Source organism: Pezoporus flaviventris, unplaced genomic scaffold (genome assembly GCF_033815535.1).
Source record: "Pezoporus flaviventris isolate CSIRO_AGI_PZ_B2104156 unplaced genomic scaffold, CSIRO_AGI_Pfla_v1 ptg000130l, whole genome shotgun sequence".
NCBI lineage: Eukaryota > Metazoa > Chordata > Aves > Psittaciformes > Psittacidae > Pezoporus > Pezoporus flaviventris.
The window spans coordinates 2,651,725-2,661,397 of NW_026892678.1; positions in this window are offsets into that span (position 1 = coordinate 2,651,725).

A 9,673-nucleotide genomic window follows, 5' to 3' on the forward strand; every position below is an offset into this window, starting at 1 on the left:
AACTGTTTAGTGTGCTTTCTCTAAAGCCTAGAAATATTCTTTCCTTTTTCTAGGAGCACTTCAGGAATATAATAGAAAGCTGCACTGAGGAGCACAGAACAAAATTTATATAGCAAATTTATCCCTTTATGTGATCACACTAAAAGCATAGAATATGGCTCACCAAATATCCCTGAAATTGCCTGGGAATGAGTAAAATATCATTTCACTGCAGGATAAAGTGTTCCATTTAAAGTGCAAGTGCAGGCTTTAGGGTAATATTGACAAAGTGGAGTTAAATTATGAACTAATACCTCTCTCTAGAGGTCTGGAAAGATATACCAGTAATCCTAAGAATAGTACCTGTTTCCCCTTATGGCAGAAATAGTTCATATCAGAGAATTCATTATTTTTATATAACAAGCTCATTTACATAACAAGCTCTGTAAAAGTGTTTTATGAAAAAGTAAACCATAAAATACTGGGAATAATAGCACAGAACTGAGAAACAAACTGTTTTCCCAGATGTCCTTGTGCCATGGAGGGCATAAAATGGACATAATTCTTTTCTGGGAATACTCTTTTTCTGGAAGGGCTCTCTAACTGACAGAGAGCTGGAGTAATCTACGTCAGTTTAGGAGGACTACTTGCATGAAGAGGGGGACCACAATCACTTCCCTATTTCCACAGCAGGAAGTAGCTGCAGTGGCATTTTCATTTGAGGTAAGAGTTCTCAGAGCAAGGAGAATAATGGCTGAATGAATGCCAGGGTGTTCTTCACTAGAAAGGGAAGTTGTAATACTTTTGAAATGTTACAGTCAATTTGTCAGTTAAAGGGAAGCTGTAATATTTTGAAATATATGTCCTTTATGGGCTGATGGTAAACCAGTAGAAGGGTCCTCCAATACTTGTTAATCTATCTGGGAGAAACCACAACATTTTATGCAACAGTATTTCTTTTTCCTGGGGCAATGGTCCTTAACTGAATTAGTCAAAGCTACTAAGGGTGATGAAAAATGAAATCAACATCAAAAGTATCTACCAACAGAAATGTGTGGCCTTACCCAGAGAAAGGGAGTGAGTGAATGTGAAAATTGATGGCTGGATTATACCTGTTTTATCACTTATCAGTGTGGTTTCAGTAGGGAGAAAAAGATTCATGAGCTTTGTATAAAAAGGACATTAGTACTCCCATCAAAACTCCTTCTAGCACTTCCTGGGGGATAAAACAGAGGGAGGGTAAAACTATAAAGGGGGCCATCCCCTCTTCTTATTAGCTTGCAGAGCTGCCTGGGAGTTAAGAGAAAAGCTTACTGCACGGCATGGCTCTCCATATTATAGAGTGTTCACAGACTAGTGCTTAAAGGACACTTATAAGAAAGATGGGGAAAAGCTCTTTAACAGAGCTTGTTGTGACCGGACAAAAGATAATGGTTTTAAACAAAAAGTGAGTAGATTTAGGCTAGGTATAAGGAAGAAACTTTAAACAACAAAAGTGGTGAAACATTGTCACAAGTGCTCCAGAAGGTTGTAGATGACCCATCCCTGAAAACATTCAAGGTTAGCCTTGATGGGCCTCTGAGTAACCTGATCTAGTTGAAGATGTTCCTGCTTGGTGAAGGGAGGAGTTGGACTATACAACCTTCCAAGGTCCCTTCTAACCCAAAGGATTCTATGGTTCTATGACAATATGATGCCTGAGAAATATCTACCTGAAATGGGTTAGATCAGTGTCGCAACACATTGCCCTTTACTAACAGACTGTGCAATCTTGCTGTAAATTTGAATGAGAGACAAAAGATTATTGCTTCACTTAATGCATTTGTAACAGAAAAACATGATCATATTTTAAAATGTGGGTTATTTTATAAATGACAAAATGTAAATTTTGTTGATGGCACCATGTAACTACTGTAGTGTGAACTTTGGCACCAACGTATTAGTAAATTCCCATGCAGAGATGAGTTTTTGCTTGAGACACTAAAGAGAATATGTTTCATATAATTTTTGGGGAGATGTGAATACGCTAAAACAACATCTAGCTTGGACAACCCCTTGTCATTGAAACCAGGAGAGAAAACAACATACTTCTAGATAAAAATCTTTAAGGTGAGATTCTGTTAATTCAAGGTTAATGTCAATCTGGAAATTCTTTGTTTTCACACTATTTATTTAGGGACGGTAAGAATTTATGAACCTTTTGATTTATACCTTTTCTCTCTGATCTCTCATATACCAATAAACAGTTCATTCTGCTTAAGCTAAACATAATTCTCTCAAACAGAATTTGAAAACGCAGTAAATGTTTGGCCAATACATGTGAAATCTAATGTGTCTTTGACATTGGAAGAAGTAGAACAAGGTGAGACTAACTAAATGCACTCTGCAAAAAGTCTCTAGAGTTGGAAGAAGGTAGCAGTGCAATAAGCACAAAGGCAGTAGGAAAACATCTTACACTGTAGCCTGGTGGAAACAGTAATATAGATGCTACTTCCTGTTTTAGGGGAAATCTTAAAGTCTTGTAATAAAATCTTGAGTAAATAGCAACTGTACTGTGTTCTAAATTCCATAAAGCCAGTATCTGGGGAGCATCTAGGCAAAGGGCAGAGGGTTAGGAATCTTTGCCCATTTTTCACTGAATTCCATGATTCATGTATGCGTCTCTGTTGAGTGGCTCAGCTTAATGAGAGGAGTCCAGTCCAGAGGCTGGTGTCCAAAACACTGCAGAGATTTGGAGGTCAGTTCCTTCCTTACCCTCCTCCATGAACATGACAGTTAGAGACAGGCTTCCTACCTGAGGACTCCAGCTAGGTTTTACAGAAAACAAGAAGAACGTGCCCCCCTCTTCTAGCTGTGAATATGGTGATGACCATATTCTGGGCTGTTGTGGAGGCAGTGTTCTTACAGAAGAATGGATAATTGGTACATAAACTCCAATAAATCCTGAAAGATACAGCAAGGCCATGAGAGGCCTGAGGAAGCTTAAGCAAACAAGATAAGAAGAAGCTGGAATTCACTGAGTTAATGAGAACTGTGGACTGTTGGCAAGCTTTCAAGGTCAAGTTCTCACACCTGTGCTTAATCAATTATATGTTAGTCACTAAGGGTCTTCAAGACATATTATGCAATCATTATATGCCAAATCACTGTAAGTGAACGTAAGAAATAGTATATAAGGAGTTAAAGCTTTGTAATAAATGGCAATCACTTGATCACGTCGGTTGTCTCTGCATTGTCTGTGACTCCCGTGTCAACAGGCTGTATTTAGTGTTCAGAAACCTGTGTATAAAAGGTTGTGTTGAATACATTTATCATATAAGCTGCCTCCTGAAGTTTTAATGTTTTGTCGTTCTTTCTCCATAGAGACATAGGGTCCCACCTAATCAGCAGAATATTTCTGAGCCTGAGCAGCTGGCCACCCTAAAGTAGGTAACAACACTGATTGGTTTGAGGCATCTTGGAGCAGGAAGTGCTTGGAAACACATACACGTGAATGCCATTACAATTCAGACTTTAGTCAGCTTGGGTCTTACATGTTCTGGATTTTTCCTTTTTTTTTTTTTTTTTACAGGAGAAACAAATGATTTACCTGATGTAAAGGTCCTGATATTTTGGAAGCTGCTACTCCTCAGTGGATATCTGAATGTATTATGTTTAAAAATGAGACCAGAGAACATGACATAAAAAACAGATATAAAAATATGGTTGTTTCTTGCTTTGCAATTCTGATAATACAAATTTCTGATTTGCATCACTTACATACATCACATACATCCTTACAAGAAGCAGTCTTGCAATAGTCTGCTGCTTGGCAGCTGCCTTTTAGAGGGGGACAGGTTCCTTTCATGGCTCACTGATTATCTAACTTTTTATGGTCATCTGTCACTTTTCAGTACCACACTGGATCCATTGGTGTGTGTTGGACATCCAACAGCTGCTAGACTTCCGATTTTCTCTCCTCAATGTATCATGAATAGTATAACCTAATAATTTTAAGGCAGATGCATCAACTATAATCAAAGCATTCAACCAAGCACTGTCATTGGTTGCCAGTAAGCTCAGCTGAGTAGACCTTGTTTCACTGAGTGATATAACCTTTGTCTTCCGCCTGTCACAGGGTGAAAGTGTGTCCAGGTGGTCTTTGTGGAGTGGGTGAAACACTCTGAAGTTAAACTCCATCTTACCTCAAGGTAACTTATTTGTGTGATCATATGTTTAAACAGGACTTTTGAATTTCTATTTACAGAATGTATTTTATCTTTTGGTTTGTCCTCTGAAATTTATTGAGATGGGGTAATTTATTACATACGCTTTTAAATATAAATAAATTAAACATTCTGCAAGAAAGGGTTCTAGAGTGTCGTTACAATAATGTAATGAAAAACAGACCAGCTGAAAGATAGTTCTTTAGTAAAAATGCCTTTTTACTATCTTTTTGCTATCTCTATGTCTGATTAAATTAACAGGCTTCTCAGACCCACCTTACCTAGTACAAACTTTATGTTCTTCAAACCATTCCACTTTAAAGCTGACTCTGTTTAATTCAGCATTTCTGTTTTGCAGATACTCAGTTCCTCAAGCAGTGGATTTTTGAATATTAATCATGACAGACAGTTACATGAGAATGATGTACTTAGTACCTGTCATTCCTCCTCTTTAGCATTCCTAGTATCAATTTTTCCTTTGCTCCCATATAAATTTAAAAGGCAGTGGTAGTTGTCCAATGGAATGCAGATGGTCCAAAGGAACATATTTGCAGAAACTTTTGCACTCCAAAATACACCTGAAACAACACTGTGGGAGAGGGAGGAGGAGGAGAATGTATAAAAGGGGTATACAATGATGACCCCTGAGACAGCCTGTCTCTTATCACAGTAACTCACTTGGTGTATGACCACTTATATTTCAGCCTCTTTCACCTCTTAGATAAGAGGTTTGTTGCTTTGAATCTGTAAGAAAAATCTGGTTTCTCTTCAGTTCTTTCCATTTGCTGACATTTATGCACTTAGTGATCTTTTACCAAGTGCTTCAGTTTTACAGCTACATAAAATACAAATGGCGTTCTGTATGTCTGAAGAAGCAACCAAAAGGTAACTGGTAATTTACTCAGTATTTTAGAATATTAATTGGTGACACCTGGAACAGGCAGATATGTTAATATAACAGAATGTTTGGAGATATTAATGGTTATTTAGGCTCTTTAGAAAAGATAGGCACGGCAGGCGGGGAGGGGGAGTTGCCGTTTATGTTACGGATAGTCTGGAGAATAAGGAACGTTGTCTGGGGACAGGTGAGCAGTTGACAGAGAGTTTGTGGGTCAGGGTTAAAGGGAGAACAGCAATGGGAGACATTACTGTGGGGATCTGTTACAGACTGCCTGATCAAGAGGACTCTGTGGATGAAGCACGCTACAGACAGATGGGAACAGTTTCACACTTACAGGCCCTTGTTCTCACTGGGGACTTCAACCACCCTGATACCTGTTGGAAGGACAGCCCAGCACAAGCAATTCCAGGAGGTTCCTCAGTTGTGTGGAAGACAACTTCCTTCTGCAAGTAATAGAGGAGCCAACAGGGAGAGTTGCCATGCTTGACCTTGTGCTCACCAACAGGGAATGGATGGTTGGAAATGTGATGCTCCAGGGCAGCCTTGGATGCAGCAACCACAAGATTGTTGAATTCAAGAACCTCAGGACAGTGAGAAGAGCGTGCAGCAAGCTCACTGCCCTGGACTTCAAGAGAGCAGACTTTGGCCTCTTCAGGAACCTGCTTAGTAAGGTTCCATGGGATAAGCCCTAGAGGGCAGGGGGGGGCCAAGACTCTTGGTTGATATTCAAGTATCTCCTGCTACAAGCTCAGGAGTGTTGCATCCCAACTAGAAGGAAGTGCAGCAGGAGGGCCAGGAGACCTCCTTGGATGGATAAGGAGCTGCTGAGGAAAATTCAGAGGAAAAAAGAGGCTTATAAAAGGCAGAAGAAAAGGACAGGTGGCCTGGGAAGAGTACACAGATGGAGTCCGGGAAGCTAGGGACCGGGTTAGGAAAGCTAAGGCCCAGTTAGAATTAAATTTGGCTAGGGATGTGAAAGATAACAGGAAGGGATTCTGTAGGCAAATTGCAAATAAAAGACAGACTAGGGACAACGTGGGCCCTCTCTGGAAGCTATCAGGAGAACTGGCTATCCTGGATTTGGAGAAGGCTGAGGTTCTTAATGGCTTCTTTGCCTCGGTCTTCACTGGCAAATGCTTTGACCGCACCACCCAAGTCTTGGAAGGCAGACACAGGGACTGTGAGAATGAAGACCCTGGGCCCACTGTAGGAAAGGATCTGGTTCGAGACCATCTTAAGAACCTGAAAGTACACAAGTCCATGGGACCTGATGAAATCCATCCGCAGGTCCTGAAGGAACTGGGGAATGAAGTTGCTAAGCCACTGTCCACCAAATTTGAAAAATCATGGCAGTCAGGTGAAGTTCCCGATGACTGGCAAAAGGGAAATATAACCCCCATTTTCAAGAAGGCGAAAATAGATGATCCAGGAAACTACAGACCAGTCAGTCTCACCTCTGTGCCTGGCAAAATCTTGGAGCAGATTCTCCTGGAAGGCATGATCAGGGACATGAAAAACAACAAGGTGCTTGGTGACAGCCAGCATGGCTTCACTAAGGGGAAATCCTTCCTGACCAATTTGGTGGCCTTCTATGATGGGGCTACGGAACTGATGGACAGGGGTAGAGCAGTTGATGTCATCTACCTGGACTTGTGCAAAGCATTTGACACTGTCCCGCACGACATCCTTGTCTCTAAATTGGAGAGACATCAGTTTGATGGATGGACCACTCAGTGGATAAAGAACTGGTTGGATGGCCACACGCAAAGAGTTGTGGTCACTGGCTCAATGTCCGGCTGGAGACCAGTAATGAGCGGTGTCCCTCAGGGATCAGCGTTGGGACCGGTCTTGTTCAACATCTTCACCACTGACATGGACAGTGGGATTGAGTGCACCCTCAGCAAGTTTGCTGATGACATCAAGCTGTGTGGTTCAGTTGATATGCTGGAGGGAAGGAATGCCATCCAGAGGGATCTTGACCCACCTGTGAGGTGGGCTGATGCTAGCCTTATGAAGTTTAACCATGCCAAGTGCAAGGTCCTCCACCTGGCAGAGAAGAGATTCAGAGCAGCCCTGCAGAGAAGGACTTGGGGGTTTTAGTCAATGAGAGACTTTACATGAACCAGCAGCGTGCTCTCGCAGCCCAGAAAGCCAACTGTATCCTGGGCTGTGTCAAAAACAGTGTGACCAGCAGGTCAAAGGAGGTGATCCTGCCCCTCTACTCTACTCTCGCGGGAGCTCACTTAGAGTGTTGTGTGCAGTTCTGGTGTCCTCAACATAAAAAGGACATGGAACTGTTGGAACAAGTCCAGAGGAACGCAGTGAGCATGATCAGGGGACTGGAGCACCTCCCGTATGAAGATAGGCTGAGGAAGTTGGGGCTGTTCAGCCTGAAGAAGAGAGGGCTGCTTGGAGACCTCATAGCAGCCTTCCAGTATCTGAAGGGGGCCTATAAGGATGCTGGGGGGGACACTCTTCATTAGGGACTGTAGTCATAGGACAAGGGATAACGGGTTCAAAATTAAACAGGGGAAGTTTAGATTGGATATAAGGAAGAAGGTTTTTACTGCAAGGGTGGTGAGGCACTGGAATGGGTTGCCCAGGGAGGCTCTGAATACTCCATCCCTGGCAGTGTTCAAGGCCAGGCTGGACAGAGCCTTGGATGACATGTTTTAGTGGGAGGTGTCCCTGGCCATGGCAGGTGTGTTGGAACTAGATAATCTTACGGTTCTTTTCAACCCTAACTATTCTATAATTCTAAAATTATAACTATTTACGAAAGATGTATTGGTTATTAGATGTGAAAGGCTCAGACATTCTTTCCCTCTGTCAGATGACATCATGGGGATGCGATTTTTGGATGCTTTCATTATTCACCAGACCAAAGCAGCACATAAGAAGACTTCAATGGGGCAAAATAGTTGTCTACACAGTTTACACTAGATAGATGTTTTAATTTCTGTAGCCAACAGGCAAGTGTTGTCTAATCAGCTGGAATGTGATCCAGTATTTGGTGAACCTTGCTTCTGCCAACAAATGAAGCCAACAAGTGGAGTTGCCTCAGCTTACAGACTGTGATTAATCTTAAACTCTGATAAAATACTAAGTCTTTATCACTAAGACTGCTATCGGCCCAATCCTTATACAGCAGAAAACAGTTGAGAGAAAAACTCTGTATCCAAGTTGCTAAGCATGAAATACTAGTTTGCAAAGGGAAAAACACTCAGTTACACTGTTAGCCAGACATACTCCCTAACTGAGTCCAAAGAGATCAAAGAAACTGGTTTTGAAGACACTGGGAGAGAGTGATTGTATCATCACCTGGGACAATGTCAGAACTCCAAGAAACTACAGAATAGCTTCTGTGCTAGATGAGACAGTTAAGAACTTTCAGCAGTTAAGAATACTTACACACTTAAAGTCATCATCTGTGGATACAATAATACTCCTTCTTATATGAAGAACCAGCACCAGAGCTATTCATTGTGTCAGGCTCTGATGAAAATGTAAAATTTTTGCTGTGCTTGGGGGTGAATTGCAGCAAGCTAGATAGCTTGCCAATATAAAGACATACACCATTTTATTAAAAAATGGTAATAAAAACAGGACTCTGTTAAGAAGACCCTCAGGCTTTTTAAAAATACAGAACAAAGTTATTAGCAAGCAACTGTAGCTTGCTTAGGCATACTGTCAATTGTATGTCTTGAGCCATTTTACAAGTACATACAAGTAGATGATAAGCATGTTAAAATACATTACTTATGTTTATTGAATAAGTTATGTAGGTGAAAAGAATTAGAAGCAGGTGCAAGTATGGGCAATGCCGCATTGAAGCTTTTTATTCTCCTTGTCCTGGGATACCGTTCCTAATTCAGTGATCTATGAACTTGCTTTATATTGTAAACCTGATATTTACTTCCACTGAAAAACTACTACTCTTCACTTGCCTTCTGTCATATTTACACAAGATAGCAAAATTAAATATTTTTATCATAACTTGCACACATAATTTAGATTCTATCTTTATGCTTAAGGTTCTTTTAATATTATTAGATGCATCTTAACTAGCTTTGAAAGAAATTCATTTTTTACTTTAACAGGATTTTTCTTTTATGCCTTACATTACCTGGTGTCTTATTTATACTTGTTCTGATACATAATTATTCTTGCCATAAAAAATTTCTTTCCTATATTGAGTTGAAGCCTATCCTGGTGCAAATTATATCCATTGCCCCTTGTCTTCTGCATGTGGGTCCATGCGAAGGTAGAGCCTCTGCCCCCTTTGTAGTCATTTGTTAAGCACTGAAGTACAGCGATGAGGTAATCCCCAAGCCTTCTCTTCTCTAGCGAGAAAGAACCTAACTCCTTCAATCCTTGTAGGGCAGGTTCTACAGCCTTTGATAATCTTTGTGGATCCTTTAGAACCTTTCCTTTCTGTGCTTCGGTATTGAAAGAATATTCTTGAATATTCATCCTCTGTGGCATTTGAATGTAAATGTGCTTGTTTGATACATAAAATTTGGCATTATTCAACATATTGAATTAGAGTAATCTTTAAACCTTCAAGTGTTTAGTTCTCAGAGGCTTC